Here is a 24,448-nt window from a genome sequence, read left to right as displayed (position 1 = left end):
GAATGAATTGTTGCAGATCTTTGTGATGCACTTGGCATAAACATTAAAAAAACATACAGTATCAGTAACATTCAACTCCATTTTTGCATTTAAAAAAAACAACCCTGCAGCTATGCTGAATAAAAGCAAATCTGTCTCTTAATGCAAGGCAAATATCCATCATCATTCTTAACCAACAAAATGCATCATAGTGCATCAATATTGCAATATTAATCGCAGTAATGCAATTAATGCATTAATACCAGTAAGAGACTTAACGAAGCTATGGAGCCAGGATTGCCAGAACTTGCTCAGAGTCCTGCCAATACACTGCGTAGCCTTGAAAGAGGTGAACAGTGAAAAGCCTTGTACAGTTTCCCTGTACCTTGGTTTTCTCCAAGGAAAATAGTTAATAACTGGTCAGAAAGGGAGGTTGTTTTTATTCAAAACCTTAAAAATCTTGGCTTAAGAGAAGTAGAAGTAAAAACTCCTTAAGTTGTTTTGTTCTTGCTTTCTAGTAGAACAGAGTGGATCGGCCAGTGCTGTGTATTGATCCGGTGAGAAAAAGAAAAAAAGGAATATTACGGAGACACAATTATATGCAACTTGCAGACCTGTCCTGTTTTCCTATTTTAAACTAGTTTGTTGAAATTTGTCTAAAAATCCGAAAAAAAAAACACAATTTAGTTTATCCCAGATCCATTAGGAAGACATTAAGCTAAAGAAAATTAAAGCCACTATTCAAACAAAGGCAGGGAATTAGACCCCATGCAGACAAAGCCAGTAGGGAAGCCGGACACAGTTTCAGCAAAGTTGTCTTGAGGGCTAAAGCTTCACCTTGTCAATTCTTAACTCTTACTAAATTCTTTCTTCTTAAATCCAGAGAGAATACACCAAGAACAATTCAGATCACCTGTGCCATTATTGAGGATTAAGGAGCAAAGAGTCTACATCATTTCTTAATTAGAAGTCGAGGGGAATGGGATTGGGGCATCATTAAGCAAACAAAGCAAAGCGCCCGGTACAATAGGTGGTAAGTAGACTATTAGCTCTGCTAAGTGCCTCTTCTTTAGCTTCAAGGAGGGGAGGCAGTTTAGCTAGGAAAAAGGGAATTAGCATGAACATATCCCATCTATCTAAAGATGTGCTAAACTCGGTGCCAAGGCCCCTCAAATTAGTCAAGGGATAACATTTACATAAAAGATACTCTGCTTTTTTTCCTTAGTGCCCGCATGGGCTGCTCTGATTTTAATGCAGATGCTAATCAAGACCAAGGTAATCCCAGTTTACAGTGGTGCTTGGTGGAAGACCTTAGGCAAATGGCTCTTAAAAATATCTCTTTGGCTCTTGGACTGCAGCGAATTGGTTACTTCGGTTACTTCGTGGCTTCCCTTTCCCCAAGTGGCAGTCTTGAAAAGAAACATCAAACCCCTGAAATATCTGACCTGGTGTTGCTGCAGAAAGCGTTAATCTTCATTTTGTAGAAAATGCTGTGAAAGGGAGCCAGAAAATCCCGTGCTCCCATACAAACCACCTTTGGCAGAGAGTGCTCCGCTAAGCCACTCGGCTTGCTCTCTGCCTGGTTTTGTGGTGCAGAGCATCCAGGGGAAGGGGAGAGGAAGGCTTGCTGACTCCCAACACACTGCTAAGCCTAGCCAGGGAGCAATTAAGGCAGCATGCACAGAGCCATTTAGCTGGTGTGTTCCTCAGTTCTGATCAGCTTCCTTCTCTTTAATTCCTTAAGGTTACAAGTGAACCTCTTGATGCTTTTCTGCCTTACGGTATCCGGAAAGCTATTGCTCTGGTCCCTTATTTAATTTAAAACCTTCTCCTGGAGCTGCATCCTGGAGAGATTTCCATTTCTGTTTAAGTCGATGTGAGGCCTGTATACACTACAGTCTGAGGCTTAGGTGTACTGCCTGTCGGCTCACATATCCCTTTACCTTTCTAGTTCAGAAAAATCTGTGCTAGAACAACCACTGGCTGATAAAACTGACTGAGTATCTCTCAGCACAGAGAGCATCAGGAAGGATATCTTGTTCATTTGTCTCTGAACTGCCTTGAGCTTTTGCCATTGTGTACTGTCAGAATTGGACGTTAAGCAGATAAAATACTTGATTCTGCTGCAGATTTTCCTAAGCCAACTGCAAACAACAGGTACTTTAGAAAAAAATGAAACCATTTTCTAAGTGCTTCCAGCAAGACAAGTTTGTAACCGAACTTTAAAAATCGGCATTCCTGCTGCAGTCCTTTGTATTGGCATAGTTATCAATAAATCCCAATGACATTTCCCTTACTGTAAAAAGGACAACAGCTTTTAAGTTCAAGCTACTGTTTCCTGAAGCCTTAACTTGTTATTTTCTCAGAGCTAAGACAAGCGGATAACACTTCAGACTCAGTATTTTGGGAAACCTTTTGTTTTTAGGGTATTTTATTTTCATGCTTATATTCTTAGTCCAATTTCAAGAGGAACTGGGCAAGGGTGCTTAAGTCACAGCCCTGGGTCAGCTAAATTGTGGAATTTCTAATTCACACCCACGAAAAAGCCAGGAAGTTCTCCAGCTATGTCAGCTTGCCCCTACAGACTTGGGTGGCAGGATAGATGTGAGCTTAGCATGACTGTAGGACGTGCTGCTCGCTAGAGCAAGAAGGAAAATTCTGCAGTAAAACATGCATAAAATAGTCTGAGGCCACACATTCCTTGCCAAAGAGCATCAGTCCCCTCGATTTACAAGTGAAGTGTCCACACATCTTTATTGTGCCAGCTTCCCCTTTGATAGGCACTACTAACACAGGCTTTAGCATTTTCTTTTTATACAAGGAAGATTTTGAAGCCTCGGTCCCTGCTCTTACTGCTAACACCTGCAGAGGCCTTTTACCATGCCTTCACAGGATAACCGCTCGGGTTTCTGTGCTGCGAGGAAGTGTTAAAACGCTCCAGCAGTGAGTAGTATATTTTGACAACTTCTTCCTATCAGCGTCCTGCTGTGAAGGGGATGGCTGCGGTCAGGCAGCATGCATCTTAACAAAGAGTCAGAGCAGGCAAGTTTCTGCAACACGTTCTCAGGAAACTGAAGACTTGGACTGACTGGAGTCTCATTTTGTGTTTACTTTTCCCTAAAATTCTTCATCCATTTGAAATGGCCAATGATGTGGAGAAAGAAAAAAAGACTACCAGGCCATTACAGGAGAGGAAACGTATATTGTTTTATTACCTTCCCCCAGTATCTGTATTAAACACACATCTTACTGAATTTAGGGCTAGAAGTTGCTCCTAGTTCTTCAGGGGCAGGCAAACCACTGGCAGTGTTTTACTATCTCGAATCAGTTCACTGATAGAAGTATGTAGATAAAGTACAGTCTTCCTGTGTCCACAATTAGTAACGGCACTGAGGCACACCTCCCTGCCCTAGCAGAAGGTGCTGAGAAGTGACACAGCTACAGAAACAGAAATCAAGTCCTCTGCCATGTCCCCTGGGGCATGGTATGGCAGCTTGAAAGGACATGAGGAAGGGTGAAACCTTTCTACAGATTCAGTCACTCCTTGAACAGGAACAAAGTCCTCAGAGTCTCACCCTTTTCGATTGCGTTAAAAATAATACAGGTTAAAAACAGCCTAAAAACATTATCTTTTGGAAATCTGGAAAACCAAGACTGATGAACTTCCTAATGCCTTTAAACACTTGCAAGTCCTCATTTCAGTTCCAAAGAAGTTTTTGTAGTAGTGAAGGAGAATCCAGCCCCAGCGCTGCGCTGATGGGTTGTCTTCTCAGCCGTGACCCGCTGAGTACATCGTTTGGTCACCCGGTGGCACACTGATAGGGCACGCGGTGGCACCGTGCCCGTAAATTGTCCTTTTGAGGAAGGATGCTGGAGTTGTTAGCGTGGTGTGGTCAGGGGGCATTCTGTATTCATGTAAAGGGTACAAGAGCTGCCCACTGGGAGGGGGGGAACTTAAGAAGCGAGTTTCTTCAGCCAAGCCAATGATGGGAAGAGAGGGGGCTAGAGCTGTGCAGATGCTGCTGGTCTGAGGGCCACTGCTCAGCGAGCTCCTGGTGGCAGAGCTAGAGCTGGAGAGGCGAGAAGGAAGATCAGGTTCTAGTAGCCAAGTCTGACCAGGTGCCAGTCCGCTTTGTTGCTCCTCGTCCTGGGATTTTAAGCACTTGCAGCAGCAAATTCCAACACAGGCACCGCCAACAACAAATGCCACAAACACGGAGCCAACAAGAAGGAATGGCAGGTACACGGGGACTGAAAATAGAAGGGTGATGTTAGTCAGCCATTCGTTCATGGGGTATTGTAGGTTATATTCTGTTGTTCTTAAGGCGTGCACCAGGGAGCAGGCCAGGGCAGTTTTGCTCTATAGCCTTGCTAGAGGAGAGCAAAAAAGATCAGAAACTGGCAGCCACTAAGGCAAGCTCCTTGGGAAAAGCCTGATGTACACAGGGTCAGACAAGTCAGTCCTGTAGCATCTGCCCTTTCTACCCATGCAAGAAATGTTGCGACATTCAGCATTCATGTGAGCCAATACTCAGCATCACAGCTCCAGTTCACTTGTGCAAGATTAACAGAGTTCTAACATACAGCTATTAACTGGAGGTTTTATTTTTATACATATACACGCACATAAAAATTGTCGTTGGTTTGTGTGGGATCTGGCTTCTTACAAGCCAGAAATTAAGTCAAAATAATTACTTGGAGGCAGCTACATTCATTTATTGCTGAAACTGGTTAGCAACACACATACTCCACTGGTGCCAAAGCACCAGAGGTGTTACCAGACTACTCTCTTAGCAGGTTGGAAGCTTTTTTAAGAGTAGGACCAACAGAAAAACACCTTGAGTAAAGCCCCAAGCTGTTGTGTCTTCCCAGTGAAAGTCAGAGACTGGCTCTGGCCCATGCAAGCAAGGCAAACACTACACAAGAAGCCCTGTACAGGTCTCCAAGCACTTGGACTGCAATGCTTCCAGCTCCCCAGGGCCCAGCAGCGGTGTGAACCCAGCTGGGGATAGCCCTGGAGGTCTGAAGAGGAGAAATGCTTTTGATGCCACCACCACGGTAGGCTTGCTCCAGGGGATGCAAAGAGGACGGCACACCTGATCTGCCCTCCCGTCTGCAAGGGGCACGGCAACTTACCTGGCAGCGGGGGCCTGGGGCTGGGCTGCTGCTGGTCCCCAGGGCACTGTCCCTGGTCCAGGCGAGCCTCCCTGGCTGAGCAGCAGTAGCGCAAGGTGCAGGTCCCGCAGCACAGGGCAGCCTCCGGGCTGTCGTAGCGCTCCGGGCACTGGAAGCCGTGGTGCCAGCGCTGTGTGCCACTGGCCCAGCCGTGGCAGTACTCCCCTGCCTGCCCAGGGCTGCCTCGCAGGGCCAGCAGCAGGGCCAGGAGATACCCCCTTACCATGGTGGGGAGCCCACAGTCTCCTCTGGCTGCTTGGAACAACTCTGCCCTTCTTTTTTTAAAAAAGGAAACTAAAGGCAGGACCCCTAAGCAGCTAGAGTCCAACACTCCCAGCCCCCCAGCTGCCCGCCAAGGCACTGCCGAGCTCCTGTTTCAGGAGGTTTTATCTCTTGGCTCAGGACCCACCTCTAATCCCCTCTCCCTGCAGCAACAAAGACGGACCCACTAATTGAAAACCCTTTGCAGCTCCACCTTCCTCACCTCTGTCCTTTATTCCTGTAGGGAGCAGCCACTGCTTCCTGCTGGAAGATGGCACATCTCTCACACAGGTAGGCATTTCGACCAAAAATGGCAGAGTTAGCAAGGCTAAAGAGTGCAGGACACAAAAAGCCCAGGGCTAGCCCGATACCAAGGCTTCATTCGTGCAGAGACTTGTAGAGCAGTAGTAGGGTCAGAGGTGGAAGGCGAGGGACTGAGCTGGGCACAGTACCTGATTACAAGTGAGAAATTGAATTTCAGAAGCAGAAGGAAAGAAAGTGCAGGCATCACCAGCTGCCAGAGGGCTCCTAGGTGTAATTGCTGCAAATTGGTAAAGACTGATCAGAAGACAGGCAGTTTTACAGAGACCCCATAGCAGCACAGGAGTGGCAGTGACCTCTTTATCTTTCAACTAGAAATAAAACCAGGTTTGTGTGCGTGGATTTTTCTCCTGACTACTCGCTCTAGAGACAGGAGCTGTGTCTGAAGCAAGGCTGGCCTGTGCTTAACCGCAGGGAGGGCGAAAATTGTTGCTAATTGACCTCTTTGAAGAGCAGGAAGTTAGGGCGCTATCTTTTGGACCAATATCCTGACAATCTGTAGCAGTATTCGTATCTTGCTTGGAGACTCCAAAATGCATTCTTCACTGTACAGAAGAGCTGGTTCCTGCTCGGCGTTTTGGAGTCTCGCCACAGATTGTGGAGGGAGGCTGTCCAATTATGCGGACTTTTAGAAGCACTTGCTCAAAAGTAGCTTCCTTCTGATAATTTTTGTTTCAATATTAGGTAACAGCTTCCACATTTACACTTTATTAACGATTTCATAGGTTCAGTTGAGTTTCAATCTGCCAAAGACATCAGCACTCATCACCTTTGCCAGTCGGTTATCTTTCATGCATCACTTTTTAATTGGCTTTTTGGCAAACCTGGTTAGACAGATCCCTGTTTACAGAGATGTTAAGTGAGATTTCTGTTTAGAACTGGAGACTTTTCCAAATGCTGCCCAGTGAATTGAGATCTGCATTTTACCCTGCTGCGTTTCAGCTCTGCAAGTGTAATGCTGCCTGATTTGCGTAGGACCTAATCCATGAGCACCACCTCGAAAATACCAAGCAGCCCCAACACCCTTTAAAAGACAGCCGGAGGTGAGTTATACACGGTGGTGGGTTGGACTCTTAAAGTACAGAAGCGATACTTTAACCCAGAGCTATATTTACCTAAAGGCAAATTCTATCTTACCCACACATTCAACCTCAGCAATGTTAGGCCAAACTAACTGCTAACTTTGTTATTTCTTGTTTCGGAGAAAACAACCTCAGAAAGGCCTTCAACATGCACGTAGCACTTTGCAGAGTTCATGGGAACACAGTGTACCTCAGAAAAGACAACGGGATGCAATCATTTCCTCCCATCTTCCCCATTAAAGTAGTATGGGGACTCCTGCTGAGTCAGGCTTTCAAATGCTAAGGAATGCATAAACTTGTTTATTACAGTCGACCTTTGAATGAAAGTTGCCAGTGCATCATTTCCTCTCTGCATATACCCTGTCTTTACGTGGCCATCTCGTATTTTTTCCTGCGTGGGATTACGTTACCTCAATCAGCAGGGATAAACTCCTGAGAACTAAATACAGAGCTCCTGGTGAGGGCTCTGCGTGCATGTGGCTGTGCATCTTCCAGGGGGCATTTGTTTCCTGCGTCAAAATCTCTCCCTTAGTTGGTCACAGACTGTCCTGTGCTGTGATGCCCACTGAATTGCTGCGGAAGCAGACGAATTTATTTGGGTCTAAAAATTGTATATGCTTCTCTAACACAATGTGGGACCCGCTTTGAATCTCGGCGGGATAAAAGGCACTACCATTAGGATGCTGGTTGTGAACTACAGGAGTAAAGCTTGTTAGGTTTCCGTTCTAGTGCCTTACATTGTCACTCCAAGCCTTCTCAGTCTTTTACCTGCCAGGGTGAAATTTTTCATGCCTGTTCTTTGAGGGCTTTGAGGAAGTTTTAAACAAAACCACCTGGCCTATTTTGCATGAGAGGACAGCAGTGATGGTTTCCCATTATTAACAACAACAAACGATCCTGTTACCTTCTCTGAGTATCCCTGCAGCCAAAACAGCTTGAGCTTTGAATTTAGAAGTTACCATGGAAATAGCCCTTAGAGAGAAGCCTTTTTTTTTTTTCCATGTGAGGGTTGCTTCTCTTATTTAGGGAAATGTACATTCCTCTTGTGAATTTGATGTGGGCAGCGAGTTGATTGAAAATTCCTGTTATTCTAAGCAGAAAGTACAAACTGGAAACTTCTTAATGTGCAGCTGCTCAGCCTTCCCTACAGTACCATTGTTCAGCATCGCTATTTTATCATCTATTGCAACGTCCAAGGTTGAACTCAGCCCCCAGATTTCAGGTATATTCTAGCAATTTCCTAATGCCAAGTGAACATTCAAAACAGAAGAAGCAGCGAGTGAGGAAGTAATCCCTCTCCGCTCGCTAGCAGGAGCCCCCAGCCTGGTGGTTTAATCCTGCAGGGCCTCCTTATGTTGTGTATGCTGCTTCCCTCTGACACCAGCTCAGTCAGCACCGTGCTGGCTGCTGGCACGGGGTGGGACCGGCCCCTAAATAAAATCCCAGGAAACACAGGAGGCACAATAAGAACATTCTCTACTAGCATCTGTCCTGCGGCAGCAGGCAAATGTCTCAGCCAGCATGCCCATAAGAGCCCTCCGTGCAGACAAATATCTCACTGCTCCCTGCTCGAGGTCTTTGGGATGTGTCTGTGATGCCCTGCAGTAACACAGTTCTTTGGCATTCATGAGTGTGGCTCCTGAATAGATGCTGCCTCTGAGAAATTGTGCAAACATCCTGGTAGATCACCGGGCACGCTGAGTAATGTGTGTCTGCCTCTCCGCATACTTTATTCCGACCATGCTTGATGTGCTGTTAGCTGTGAGGCAGGGCCCCCTCGGAAGCTCATTTCAGACCATTTCGAGGGGGGTGAGGATGTAAGGTGCTGGCCAGAGAGCCTCAGAGGAGGCAGGATCCTGATGGACCACTCCACGTACAGCAGCCTTCTTCTCCCTGAGCTCCCCATTGCTCCGACACACACTGAAAGATTAACCCAAGGGAGAAGGAGCCAGTTCAGCGGGAATGGCTGGTCGAGAGATGTGCGGAGGTGAAGAAACAGGAATCAGACCTGTCCCAGCAAGGAAACACCTAACGAGCATGGGGAGAGAGTAGGAAGGGAGCCGGGCTGGAGTGAGCGGCAGGGTGAGCCTCCTGGGTCTGAAAAGCAAAGCTGGCTCGGTGACACCCTGCCCACGGGCAGTTCTGCTCCCTCTCATGAAGCTGCTGAGGCGCCTCCTAATTCTGGCACTGTCTAAAGCAGACAGGTACCTCCCTACAGCAACAGCCTGCTAACTGCAGGTTTATCCTGTAACAAGAGTCCCTTTTTTGTCCCTGTTTTGTCCCTGTAACAAGAGTCCCTTAGTGATGATGGTGGGACTGCTTTATTGCATTATAATTAAAGAAAGTGGAAAATGCAGGAGGCCATGCCGAGGATGCTAACAAAATCCCTGCCCTTGTAATGAAGAAGCTACAGGGGAAGCTAATATATCAAAGAGAAGGCAGCAGTATCAACTGCTTTCTGAAGAAACAGTTTTAAGCCTGATGTCAGGTTCTCTTTGTCTGCCCCCCCTTGCTGCTCCCTGAGTGTGGTACCAAGGCCTCCTCATCTCACTGGGAAAATTGCTCTGTGATGTACAGGCCTGCATGACTTCATCTCTTCTGTAAATGCTTTGGACAGCCTTTAGGTGAAAGCGGGCTGGAGAATCAACAACATAAGGAGCTGTGAAAATGCATCCTGCCTCTGCAGAAGGAAAGGAGCAGATCTGTAAGCTGGTTTGTTTAAGAAAGGACAGTCTTTGCATGTTTTATATAGCAACAATGACGGCCTCATAGCAGCCTTTCGTGCTGTGTGCTTCTGTGAACAGTGTCCTGCTAACACGTGGCTTTACTTTATCAGCGTGGTACTTTATCATGAGTGGCTATAGTTTATCACAGTGCTGGGAAGGATGTCGGAGCAGGCTCCGTGCAGAATCAGAGGGTGCTGCTTGGAGTAACCAGCTCTCCGTAGGACCAGGTATCTCTCCTATTTACTCAAATTTGTCAGCTTAGGGTTTTGCTCATGTTAAAGTGAGCTGCAAATTGAACCGAGCTTCAGTTTCAGAAATGTACACGAAGCTTCCACAAAGAAAAAAGGAAAAAAAAAAGACAGCAAACATCTTCACATTCTGTTTCCAAAGGCGTGTGTGAAAGAAGATGCCTCTGTCTTTGATCAGCCTGTACGCTTACAGCAGTTGTTACGTGTACCTAACACAGCCCCAGACAGCCACATGTACTGTCACTAGTCACCAAAATGCCTAGTAACAAAATGCTAAACGTTGCCTGTTTTTAACATTCTCGTTTTCTAGGTTGTTCCCTCTTTAAAAACAACCCCTTTTTAAAAAACAAACCTTCTGCAAGAGAAAATTTGGTGTTCACCTGTTCCCTGTTGGCTCTGCCCTCTTGCCTGAGCGCCCCCCTCAGAAATAGGCTGGACAGTCCAACAGCCCAAAAAACTTTTCTAGTGGTTACTAGATAAAGGGTACAGCAGAACTTATCGAGATGGTGATTTATGGAGCTGTGCTTTCTGAACGCTGCTTCAGCCTGAATGCTCTTGATTGTCCATATACAATAGGGCTGATTTTCAAGAGGGGATGAGTCCTCAGAGCATCACTGGAAGTCAGCGGGAGCTGCAGGAGCTCCGTCTGGGCAAAGAGCAGGCCCAGGCGGTGCTGAGCAATGCCGCGTTGCACACTGATCAAACACAGGAAGGGTTTAGCCAAACTTTTGTTGCCAACTCAAATCACAATGCATTTGGAGTTCAAACAAGTCTGGTAAGTTTTTCTTTCTTTTCTTTTCTTTTTTCTTTTTTTTTGGATCCAGCTGCTTCAGAGCTCACAATGGGATTAGAAGTCTGAAACGCTGGAAATCTTGCAGGAAAATTTGCTCTTAAAATCTCCCGTTCTGAATCGGATGAATATCTGACCTCTGGGGCTTTTATTATTTTCTGTTGAACATTTCTGCAGCAGGCATTTTCTAGCTAAGTATAAAAGACTGCTAACAGAGGCTTGGCATTGATATCTGAACTGAAGTCACTGAGAAGCATCCTGACAGCTTGAATCATGCTTCACGAGCTTAACTCAAGGTTTTCATGGAGTTTGGACTCGTCAGAGCATGGTCAGGGATATGTCCTGATGGGGTGTCTGTGGAATATCACTTCCATTTGTATTCGTGTGCATGTATTACCTAACCGCAAGTGAATGAAGCTGCTAGGTGGTGTATAAAATAATACAGAAATAGTTTCTGCCCTAATAGGCTTCATGTAAAGCATTTGGGCTGAGGGAAGCACAATGAGAGAGCAGGACTGCTCAGCAGGGAGTGCAGCTTACCTGAGGGCTACAGCTGGCGATTTTTTGTGAGGTAGCTTTGTGAGCATTTACTTAAAAGGTCCTCCTCTCAGACAGGAAAATGGAAAGAGCCCCCCCCCAACATTAAAAACAAACAAACAAACAAACAAAACCAAACCAAAACAACAGGAATTTCATCACAGTTTTAACAAACTGGCAGTTTGGACTGGCAGGGAATTGGAATGAGCATTTCCACAGCAACTGAGACAGAGTAGAAAAGGTGAAGACTGGTCATGAAGGTTTTGAAGACTGGTTGAGGAAAAGGCTGTGAAGATTCATAAAATAAAATAAACTTATTCCTGATAGAAAAGTTAATAAGGAATCAGCAAGGAAGTCTCAAAGAGAAGGGTAAGCAGACAGAGTAGGGTTATATTTATCAAGGTGGTAACCATAACAATATGTTGGAAGTCTGGCGGTGCTTCTCCTAAAAACACTTGAAACACTGAAAATAGAGACAAGCAAATTATTAAATAATTTTATGCAGGAACCCATCCTTCATGGACATTGAGAAAAGAAGAAGAGAGAAGGTAGATGCCCTTTTACATCTCTTTCCTTTTTAAATCTCTGTAGCAGCAAGGTGGTGTAGAGAACAGAGGCTTGGAACCCAGCAGCTGAAAATTCCAGATTTTATTCAATCCCAGAGAAAGAAAGGCATACATAGAAAATACGCACAATAGAAAAGAGGTAATCCACTGAAAAATGCCACATCACTTAAGAGTTTTCATAAAAGACTTAAGGCACTTGATGACTGACCCCGAACAGGTCACCCCCAGTACTTAGACTGTAGATACCTTTATTGGGGATTAAATTAAGCAGTGATTTAGATGTCCATTGCGGGACTCATTCTTCTGATACTATTTCTTTCTTGAAATTGCTTTGATGTCTCTTGTGACTGTCTCTCTTGACACTTTCTTACATTCTGCAGACACAAGTTGCGATCTGCTTGGCAGTTCTGCAATCCCTCTGACATTTCAGAGAAACCTCCTATGCCATCAGCCACTTATCTCTGCTTTGAATCCGCTGGCAGACCACGTGCCTGTCGTACATCCACAGTGGAAGTGGCTTTATCTTCACTGGCTTGTGGTTTGGGCACCACCTGTCACAATCCCTCCTTTTAATCCTTTTTTATCATCATTGCCCTGGCACAATTCATCACAGCATAGCACTGGGGCAGCCTACAATAGCTGGTGTGGATGTCTCAGATGAATGTGGGATAAATTTGGCTCCGGTGGTCCAAAATGTCTTGACACCAGCGGGGTGAGCCCTTGGCTGTGCAGGACTCCTCGATGTGTGATGAGCACGGGGCAGATCAGGGAGGGATGGCAGCTGGGAAGCGCGCTGAACCGCAAGCCACGGCATGTGCAGCAAAACTGATCCCTTGGAATTTAGGCACGGGGAAATGCCTGAAGAAGATAAACAGGAAAACAATCAGTAAATCAAACTGCTGCCTTCACAGAACCCAAACCTTTCTGGACATTTAGAAAAGTTCAGCTCACTCCGTATTTTTACTATTTTACCTTCTTGCTCCATGGCCACTAAAATAAGAACTGAATAATTTCTGAGCACAGATGGAAGCAAAGTGGCCACTTCTAGCTGTCCTCCCGTGCCCAGGGAATGGCAGAAAGTGCTGGAGGAACAGGGTACCCTCCTGCCCCTGTTCATTACTGAGAGGTTCAGACCATTTATAGAGGCATTGATATTTCTGGATGCTTAATCAAAGCCAAACCTCAAGGTGAACCTCTGAACCTCTTTCAGTTTGACCATTACTTCTTAGAAGCGATGCTTTAATTTTCATCTAATGCCAAGAAAAGTCTTTCATTCTCCCCAGCTGGCATCTGAGATAAGGGACTAAATCCCCCAGGCATTAAGACATCGAACGGTTCTGTCGTGTGTTACTTTAGTCTCCTGCTCAAAGTCTTTCCCTCCCCCCTGACTGATCTCAGATATAATGCAAAATAATCAGTGGGCAAAAGAAGGGAAGCAATTTAAAGTGTGGCTTTGAAGTTCAACCAGTCTTCTGGGCTGCTGCCCTTCATTTCTGCAGCCGTCTGAGAGCTGTCTGTCCTCAAGGGTTAACTCGGGCTGCCGGGCCAGCCCTGCGGTGGTTTATGTGTTATTACAGTAGGGAGCACCCTCAGGATTGCACAAGGAGTTGGTTGTGGGTTACAAAAACTCAACTTGTACCAATTGCTGGTCCTTTTGCCCCAGCTGAGCTGATTAATACCAGGATGAGCTCATTCACACTGTAACTTTGCTAGCGTAATTAAGAGCCACAATCCTGTACTGCTCGTCAGATAATACCCCAGGTATTACAGCTGTGTCCACAGAGCTGTGTGACAGAGACCTGGCCTTGTCCTTAGGCCACTGCCACATGCTCAAGTGTGTGCAGAGCTCGCTAAGGCAGAGCTTACCTGGACCGTAGCTCACTTCTGCTTGAGCTGTTGACATTCTTGGTGGAGTATCCGTCCCTTCACTGCCTTCAGCCACTGACTCCCAGCAGAACCTTGAGGTAAACGGGACTGCTGCAAGAGATGCTCTTGGTTCCTACAGCCAGACAGCAGCAACATGGCAGAAGCCTGAAGAGATATTCCTCTTTTCTATCAGAGGTGATTCTGACCGTATTTCGAAGCGATAAAATCTTCTCTGTGTTCTCTTCCAGCAGAGGGTGCCAGTGATTGATAAACCACCAGCCCTGGCAGCCGCTCGCAGGGGAGCAGAGCGCCCTGTGTTCCCGGGGCATCGACTGGAAGAGTGCAATCCACGGAGCTGACAAAATTCGCTTTTATTCTAGCTCCCTGATGGGAAGGAGAGATGCTGCATGTTGGCAGAGCTCAGCAGAGCCGACCACAAAGCTGCAGTGCAGGTGCGGAGATAATTCAAGAGAAGCAGGCAGGTCCACCCCATTTTCTGTTCCAGCAATCAGCTGCACACTTGCTTGCACATGGTGAGAGAAGTGGTCACCAGAGCATCTTCAGAATGCGCAGCTTGCTTACAGCCATTGGTTAAGCTGAAGTAGCTCTTTGTATTCCTCACCAACCTTGGCATTAAAACTCCTCTAAAGGTCTTTTTCAAGATCCCCTCTTCAAACCAAGAGACAATTTAAGGACCCTGTTCCTCACCTGAGATAAAACTTTTCAACTTGATTAATTATCAGCTGAAAGTTTGGTCTAAAATGACAGAGTTTGACAGAGAAGATAATAGCCTTTTTTTTTTTTTTTTTTTCTTTTCCATTTGACATCTGTATTCACCTCTCCCATTAGCAGCAGAGACTAATTTTACTACATTTTTTTCCGTTAGTCTTCTAGAAGGAGCAAAGCTAGGCAACACCAATCTGAAGCCTGTTTTGTCTTGCATGACACCAACATATGTATTACATGAATTTCAAATGCAAACCAGCAGAGCGAGCCCTCCCTTGTTTGCAGGTCAGGCCATCAATCATGTCCCTAGAGTCCCACTAAAAGTAGTGGGGTTCCACATTTGAAATAGAGGGCACTATTTGGTCTGCATATCTTTGTTACCTGCTAGTATCTGGGCTGAGTGTGCAGAAAGAGCCCTGCAGAGAGATGTGAGTCCATTCCTTGTTACCTAGGCAAGCGTGATGTGCACTTACTGACACTTAATGAATGTAGAGCTCTAGGATGAGATTTTATTTATCTGTTTATTTTACAAAGTCACTTTTCAGAGTATGGCTCCATTTCAGTATTGTAACAAATTCATGAGATCTGCTGTAAAGTCAGTTAGAAATAACCTGATGCGTAGACAGTCTGGTAGGATGTGGAACAGGAAGACATGGCAGAGACAAGTGGAATGGAAAGACTAAAGAACCAATCTTCAGCTGCTCAAGGGAGGCATATGTCATATATGAATTAATTTTTTAGTCTCAGCTGGGTGACATTTTCCCAAATGCAGAAGTGTCACCAAATGGAAGGATTCGCTGTGATTGGCACCCTCCCCAGAAGAGGATATTGCCAGTAAGGGCTGATGACACGTTAGGTCAGGACTGCACTGCACTGTTGAGCCTTGAGACTGAAATAAGGGCTGTTGCAAGCCGGGGTTGTGTTTGCAGAACGGTGTGGGGGCAGTTTGTCTTCTGCCTCTGACACAGAGCAAGTCCTGAACACATTAAAAAATGTTGATGTCATTTCTGACACAAACAGCTGGTGTATAAATCTTCAATTCTGCCAATTTTTCTTTCGATTTAGGTGGTTGAACTGAACTCAGGGCTTTTAGTTTCACTAATTGAAACGTACAATTGATAATTTGTCTCACAATGACTACTCAGAGCGGACCTCAGTAATTTGCTCGGATCTCTTTATAGGATCCTGAAGTCAGAGAAGCCAGCAGCAGAAAAGCATCCATCCATTTCAGAGCTGATGTCGTGGCTCCTTGTCTAGATATGTCACTGGCATCTCTCGGTGGGCCAGCACCCCTTGCAGGTAACTGAAGTAGCTCCAGCTTTGTTTTGCAGCTTGAACCTGCCCCACAACTGCTGGGGATGTGGCTAGCCTGGGGTCAGGAAGATGAACCTCTGTGCACATCCCTCCTTGGCCATAGCAGAGGAGAGAGAGTGTTCAGGGAAAGAAAATTGTAAAAAAATCCATACAAACAACAGAAATCTGGTAGAACATCTTTTCAGCACACGATTGTTTCCTGCAGCACACTGCCCATTGCTCTCCCAGTGATCTAAGTATGACAGATGAAGTTTGTTATGCACAGTGACTGAGAAAAATTGCTGGTTGTCAGAACATCAACAGCCAGTAAAACAGATACGTTTATTTACTTCCAAATTGCAATATAATCTTAGTTATTGGTAAATCTAGTGTTGTCCAGCCTGATACTCTCTGTGGAAGCATAGCTAATGGCCTTATAGAAGGGGTGACTGCTCAGCATACTGATCATGCATATTAAACGGTCTGGGAAACACATTGATGTATTGCTGCACTATTTTTTAAAGATTTGATGTTCTTCCTCTCAGTCTTAAAATAGCTCTGGTTTGAGGTCTTCTAGTCAAAAGCAATCAACAGAAAAAATCCACAAACATGCATATTAGAAAATAAAGATATAATTGGAGAGTACAAGGAGGGCAAGAAATTATTCATAATAATGGAAATAATAGAACCACTAAGGGGAATATCAGCTTCAGGATTCAGAGGTTCAACAGCAAGACTAATCTTATGGAAACTATCCCTTCTTTTGCATCACACTCCAGCCTTTCTAAATGTAAGTAATTATCAGACTTAACCTTAATTGAAATTAGTCTTCTTTTGAGTAGGAGGTTCAACTAGGTTACCTACAGAGGTCCCTTCCAACCTTGTTGTTTTTTTTTTTCCTATTGTGTTCTGCAAGCAAAACACCTGATACAGAGACTGAACCTACACACTTAGTAACTTACCAGGAAATACAGAACAGAATTCAGATGGTCGGATGCTGACACCTGGTTCTCAGCCCCATAGGTGAGGAGAACATAAAAAGAATCAGATGTTCAACCTTCACACAGTATTATTAAACAACTTGGAACCATATTAAACAGTATTCTAGCAAGAGTTAGACAGGAAAAGAAATAGCCCTTCTTGTGCTCCGTTTGTGACCAAGAAGAAGAAACACAAATTTAGACAATCATCCTTTTTGCATGGATGTGAGTGGCTGCCACCTGGATAAAAAGAAGTCTGCCTGCATGTTGTTAAGCAGGATACCTCAACTGTGGCAGAACTGGAGATACAGGCATGGCTAACAGATTAAACAGGATAAACTAAGGTAACTGGTTACTTTGGTTCCTAAATTCTTTTATTTCCTTAAGAGGATTTAAATAACAAGAAAAGCAGTACAGCTCACTACATAAACTTTTTTTTTTAGAATAAAAAAAAAAATAAAAAGGGAGAAAGGACTACTACAGAATTTCCCAGATGCATAATTTCATCAGGAGAAATGGTGATAAAATTCTAAATGGCACGGACAGTTTCATTCAGAGTCTCTCACTGAAAGGAGTGACATCTGAAATATACAGATAGTTTATTTTATTATGATTATACTACGCTGGCATTTATGTAGGCAAAAGAACAACTTCAGGCTTCCGTTTGGAAAAGAAAGACTAAGATGGAATAAGATCCTAGCTATGCAAATATCTGCAATTTAATGAGAACTCAGCATAAATTTTTTCACAGATTTAGTTATTTCCATGCTGGGATCTTTCCATCAGATTGCTCAAGCACTGCTGGAGACATTGTGGGAAGGAAGATCATTTATAATCTCTTCTGCAATCTTGTACACAAAGAGCCTGGGCAGGCTAAAACTTTTGTTCAGTATTTTATTTAATGTTAAAAATTACAGAGCAATATGTAGCAAATGATAAATGTTATCAAGCATTTCTCACTGAAGTGAATTTCTTGCCACAATGAGAAACATTAAGTTCTCACTGCAGGGGAATTTCTTAGGAACAGGTAGTGCCAAAATATCTCCCTAAAGGAGTAGAGTCTGTCTAGCATCTGAGTTGTACTGAATATTGAAATATTTATGGGGGAGATAATTATGTGTTTTAGGAATAAAGGGTGAAAGATGAGAAATGCACAGCTAATGTACAAACTGGTCGGTTCTCTGCCTTGTACATGTATGATCTTGTGAAAGGGGGGTTGATGAAGAAAGAAAAAAGGAACATCAATGTCACATGATTTTGAACATCTATGTAGGAGGATTTAAAGTTCGTGATTCTCTTATTTTTTCACTCTAGTGTTAGTAAGAAATTATCAATGCACTGACTTAGGGGGAACTCTTTGCTGCAGAAATGTTAAGTGAAACAAGGATAACAGACTAGCTTTATTATACAGATCCTGAAACCTGAACACGAAGATCCCTATTAATCCCCATGAAAAGAAACTTTTTTCCCAATGTGGCTTTGTTCCTCAGTTAAAATCTTCATCTGTGGGCTAAAAGGTTTTTTTGTTTGTTTGTTTTTTCTGCTTTGTTGCATTTTTGTGTTTCATTTAAACCTTGGTCCAGGAAAAGTAAGTGCGTGTTGAAGCCCTAGGCTTGCTCTGCTGATGAACAATTGGATCACTATGGTCTTTACAGGATCTAGCTCTGGTTCAGCAAGAGAGACAAAAAAGAAGAGGTAAGATATCTGCTGAATACAAACTGTAAAGAATTTGCTTTGCAGCATTGGGTCAAGTGTGTACTGCTAGTCTCTTAAGGCTAATGAAGGTCTGAACCAGTCATACTTTGTTTGTACAGGCTGCATTATAGCCTCCACATTATTCTAGATGGCATAAGGTGTCATTAGCATGACAAAGTAGTACAAAGTAGTTGCACAGATTATATAAAGTATAAAGATGAAGAATTCTACCTCCAAGAGTCAAGGCTAAATTTTCTGTTGCATACCTTGCTAAAATACTACTACCACTTATAGTAATAATCAAGTAAGGACTTACTTTGATAACTCTTTTTCCATGCCCTTTTCTTTTTGCCTAGGCAGATATCTAAAGCATTCATGCCACTGCTAACACTGTGATCACTGACGGGAGCACACGCCTAACTCTTCCCATCTTTTTACTGTAGAAAGTTACCAGCACTCCTGCCTGCTCAAGAAGGATTAGCTCAGTAAGGGAATAGCAAACAGGGGGAAATATATGCCAAAGTTCCCTAAGTTGAACCGTCTGGGTATCTGTTGTGTTGCCATTCTGAATTTTCATCAGGTCTATTTATTATTAAAGAGGAAGTGTGGGAAAAGCAAGAAAAGGGAATTGTTAGTAAGTGTTTATTTTCCGAGAATGTAAATGTAAACCAGTTCTTAGAAACTGGAATGGCATTATCCAGGGGCAACGAGGTTCTGCCTGCGGCTGGGTGATGCAGTGGGCTTTTCAACCTGATTTGTCATCTTGAGTTGAGGGTGATAGCACCAGACCAGGGGTGGATGAGTAAACATGACAGTTTCCCCAGTGGAAGTGGAGACCTGTATCTGATAAATGCTTTTTCTTCTACAGTTTCTGGTGACACTACAGGCGTGAGCCAGCTGGCTGATGGTCTCTTCACTGTGCGTGTTCTTTTGTCCAAGGGCACAACATAGGCCTGTGCTTCTTTACACCATGGACTTCAGTTCTACTTGTTGGTAGGTAAGAGCACAAAATATTTCCAGAAAAATTGCCCTCTGTCAGGTTTGCTCTTAGGGTGCCCTTGAAATACTTCAGTAGACAACCATATATTATTCTTGCCAGATCACTGTAGAGAAACATCCATGCTTCATCTACCTACCTAGCGGCTTTAATAGACACTCAGTCAGTGCTAGGTAGGACTTCATCACTGGGCAGTCCTGTCCAGTGGGCTGATCACACCATCCATCACCGCTGCTTTAATTCCATTGCTCTTCGGCTAAAGCAATCTTGAGACACCGAAGTTAAAGAGATGGCTGAAGAGACTCAATTCCTTGCAGCAGCCCCAAAAGTAAGATTGCTTTCTGTAACAACAAGAAGACGATGCTAAACACAGTGCACCTGCCTGAATACAGAGCAAACGTGTTTGGCCTTAAGAGAGTGGGGCATGCAGGAGTAAAATTTTCCAATCCATTCACATGGGGCCGGGACTACTGGAAAAAGACTGTCCAGGCCACGTGAAACCAGTTAGCATGAGATGGTAACTGGTATGGATGGATGGATGGATGGGAGGATTCCTCCAGTGCTGTGCTATCCTGTATAGGCTGGTGACGGTGCTGGCAAAGTCTCAGGCAGAGCTGGACGAAGGACAGCAGGGAGTGAAGAGAGCCTAGTCCTGGGGAAACTGCTGGTTTTCCCTCCCCTACCCTTTAATCCTTCTCCAATGTTTTTTCCAGCTTCTCTGGGTAACCTGTTCCAATGTCTCACCACCTTCATGGTAAAGAATTTCTTCCTGATATCTAATCTAAATCTGCCCTATTTTTAATTTAAAGTCATTATACTCATTTTGCCTTCCCCTGAAGTTTGCCATTGTCCCTATGCTTAAACCACAGAAGAGTTCACCAGACTATATTATAATTCATATGCATAAGTATAAAGTCATCTTCCTGTCATTTGCTATCACCCAGTGTGTTTAAGCACTCCACACATCGCTGATGACAAATAACCTGCAATTGTTCATCATTGTTCCCTAGGGTGCGTTCCCTGACAATGGGATGACTCAACTCCGTCATGTTGACTAGATGAACACATGACTTCACAATAAAATCAGTCATTTTTTTAAAAAAGGGCAAGTCTGTGCATCTACTTGGAAGAAAAAAGCAAAGAGCTGCCTAAAATTCCTTTTATTTACATAAATTTATTTATTTATGTTTTTTATTTACAGTGGGAAATGATGCATAAGTAAGATGATTAGAACTGTAATTAGACAACAGGATCAAATCCACAGATATGCACAACATAAAGAAGGAGGCTCTCAGAGAAACCGTGTAGAACAATCCTAAAGTACTTTTTCCTCTGTAAGCCCTAGGAACATCCCTCCTTAATTTGATCTCCAAGAAGAAGCTATCTCCAAAAGCCCCTCTGTTTACCCTTGAATAAAAGCTAGGCCAGAGGAAAAGGTCTAGCTTCTTTTCCCACCTAAAAAGATGCTGCATCTGTAGTGCATACACAAAGGCTGGAATTTGAGCTTCATTACAAATGGGAAAAAAAAATAAATCTAAGTATGGCAGGGCAAAACCCCAGAGAAAAATCTGTCTGCAGCCAAGTAAAGCTTGTGTTTGGCTCCAGTCCTGAATTATATCCGTTTCTATAATTTGCCAAACACCATCTCCATTCTCCAGATGCTGCCAACATCCTAATATCATACTGCATTTAAGTACCATCCCTGCTCTCCTTCCCTGTGCTATACAGTTCTTGGCATGTTTTCAATTGTTTTTCTAAAGCCACATCCAAATTCACTTTGATAGGTTTCAATGGCTTGCTGAGAGGCAGATAATCCACCCTTTGTCACTATGGATTGAGTCCTGTCTCAAAAAAAGAACAACTCCATTTCATCAAAGAAAAATAGTTAGGAATAAATTTGCTGCTGCTAACAAGCTCGACTGGGTCAGAGCTTTGTGTACTGGAACAAAGAGTTTAAGACCCTGAAACATGTTAGTATTGCAAATATTCTGCTCAGTCTCTCTGCCATACATATTTTAATGCACAATATCACTTGTATTTTCTTAGATCATGTCTTAGACTGGAGGAAAAGTACCTGCGAGATAACTATAAAGTACCTGCTGTGCTTTGGGCTGAATTCTACTATATAAGAGGTCTCAGTGCTTTTTTGCCCCTATCAGTGTCCAGATGTAGCAAAGCCAGACAGCCAAATCCAGCCCTTAGCTAACCTGGCGCAACGCCGAGGGGAAGACACCCATTCCCAGCCCTCAGTCACTGATTCACTCATGCAGAGCTTTACTGCAAATTGGAAGCTCTGTTTAAAAAAAATAATAATAAAATCCAGGAAACAACTTCCTTCTCTCTTTCCTGCTTGACAGCAGGGAGAATAGCTCTGTGTCCTTAGGGAAGTCCGGGATCGCGGAGACTGATGGGCTTTATTCCTCACAGTGGTAGACACATATTGCAAAACATTATCTACAGAGATTTGTTTGAAAATGTAAACACATTTTCTGCTTTGGCCTTGCTCAGGCTTCTCTTGTGGTCCCATTCCATGAATGTTCATGCAAGTGAGTTGTCAGTAACCTGGCTCTTTGCAAAAGTCAGATTTATATCCACTTTCTCAAGTTCATGCAGCAAGTAAACTTTATATGAGCATGTTTCATGATGTTCAGGGAGAACGTTTCTATTCAGGGAGCAGAAACAATGCCACTTTTCAAAACCAAGAAGCACAGCTCAAATTGCAAGGCAATAAGCAAGAAGAGTCCTGTAAAAATAATTTTGAAAAAAAAAATGCATATGAGAAAAAGCACAATCTGCTTGTAGCTGTTCACTAGAAAAGAGAAGAAACTTAACTATTTGTTATGATATTATTCAGTTCAGTTCCAAGAGCAACAAAGCAGATAAAAATCTGTGTTCATCCGTTAGCTTCCTAAACTCTGCTGGAAGTGGGCATAAGTGTCAGGCAATTGCATCAAGAGTTGTTACGATGACATTTTGTTTTCTTTCCATTAAAAACATCTAGCAACTATAAAGGAAAAAAACAAAACAAAACCACTCGACATTTCCTTGCCTCATGTCTCCGTAGTGATTTTCCATCTCTGCAAGTGATGCTTCAATTAACTAAAGAACTTCTGACTTTAAGCAGGCTGGAGGTGCTGTCCCACAGCCCCATCACAGCATGGCTGGCAGATTATTAATCTAAAGCAAAGCAACACAACTGGGGAGTCTAAAAATACCAGGGACAGCTGAGCTGCTCCATTTGATTGTACTGAATTTCACGGAGGAGAGGGATGGTCCCTGCATGCAGATTGCTGGATGCCTGTTTGTAGTTGCAACCTATGCTGAGGTGTAAAACCTTCTGAAGGGGCTGTCAGGGGCCAGACTGGATTTTTGAATCACTTTTAGCAATATAACCTCAGAGGCAGCACGTGTTGTACTAGTCCTGTGACACCTTTGGTAGTTACAAGAGGTGAGCTAATTGTGTTCTTGCAAGCGATATCTATTGATGTCCTGTGTTACAGAAGACGTAACTGCACCACAGCATCTGTAAGCAGGTTTTGGGAACCGCTGCACTTGGCCCAGACATATGGCACCGAGGACGTCATCAGTGTCAGGGAATGTCAACAGCCCCTTCACCACCCATAGTCCAGGAGCTCAGCAGAATGTTTTCAACTGTGAGCATTCCCCAGCTTCAGCAGCTCAGTTCTGCTCCGTACTTTCCCCATGGCTCCATCTATTACTTGATAAAATCTCCCCGACAGAAGTCAGCACTCTTTATGCCTTGGGGGTCCTACTCAAAATTATGCTCTGTGGCATAATAATCAGTAGTTTGGGAGTAGGTCGTGAGGGTGGTAGTGGCTGGCTAAGAAGTGTATCTCTTACTCAATCCATGCTTTCTACTCCTCAACTCAACATGCTTATTTCTCCCTTCCTTTGTTACTTTTTTGCCTGGTGTGTGAAGTTGCCCTTGGGAAGAGGAAGAAGCAGTATTGCTATTGTACCTGTACATTGTGCAGCACTGTAGAGTTCCTTTCAATGACTCCACTCGCTTTATTATTAATGTTGCAAATTATCATCATCCTGCAAACCTTATGAGAAGCTACAGGGAAAAAAAAATGATTTGGAATTGATGTACAGTGCAGATGCAGAGACTTAACTAACAAGAAGTGATTGGAAATGAAGGACCATCATAGCCACCACAAAAGCAACTAAAATTGTATCACAGATGAATTTGCTGTGTGATATTTTCCTCCAAACTTTAGTGCACTTCTCCTTTTCTTCTTTCTTATTCCCATTGTGATTGAGGGACAAAGAAAATAAAACTGTTGGGATTTCCATTTGTTTCCAAAGGTAATGCTGGGAGTTCTATTGCAAGCATAGATGCTGTATTTTAATGCCCTTCATTTAGTCACGTTTGAATGGGTTTGCTGAGATGCCTACTTAGAAGAGCAATGAGGACACTGAGACATATAGGCCCTTTCCAGTTTTTTAATGTGCTCTCTTGGACATTCTAAATTTGGGGGTTCCATTAGTAGTTTTTTTACTCACTTTATTGTTTAATAACATAATGTATTAATTGTAGCGGTCCTAACATTTAGCTCTCATACATCAAGGAGTCAGTGATCCTTCTAACAGCTGATGGGAGCAGGCGTGTGTTGTGCTTAACACTTGGCTGCTGGATGCATTTAGCCTACTAATTGCAGCAGGGAATCCAGTGCGCAGCTCCCACTTGGCACCTAGTGATTATACACCTGCACCTCATCTTATCTTGAAGTGAAAAACATTTTTTTTTATTATGGTTATTATTAAAGCAGAAGATTGGAAGAGATGTGCTCACTGCTGTGGGTGTCCTATAAAAGCTCTGAGGTCCTCAGTGCTAGTGGGAGCTGGGTAGTGTGCCATGGTCAGTGATTTGTCCTGTATCCCAGAACCTGGGGTTCCCAGCACTGAAGGAATGTAAGAATATCTGTGCTCTTCCCTTTTTTTCTTCTCATATTACCTCACATTGTACTTTAACCAACACCTTTCTTACAGGGACCTGCAACAAACTCATGTTCCTGCTTGCCATGCTGATGCCACCTGTTATGCAAGAATTATAAAATGTAAATTATCAGGCTTGATGCAAGGTCACCCACCTGAATTTCTCAGCAAATTAAGGGTTTAGATTGCTGTGAGCACCAGGGGAATCGGCTGCCCTTAGATTGGCAACGCATCATGAATATTCATC

This window comes from Aythya fuligula, chromosome 13 (genome assembly GCF_009819795.1).
Source record: "Aythya fuligula isolate bAytFul2 chromosome 13, bAytFul2.pri, whole genome shotgun sequence".
Lineage (NCBI taxonomy): Eukaryota > Metazoa > Chordata > Aves > Anseriformes > Anatidae > Aythya > Aythya fuligula.
Note: the sequence above shows the minus strand (reverse complement) of the source record.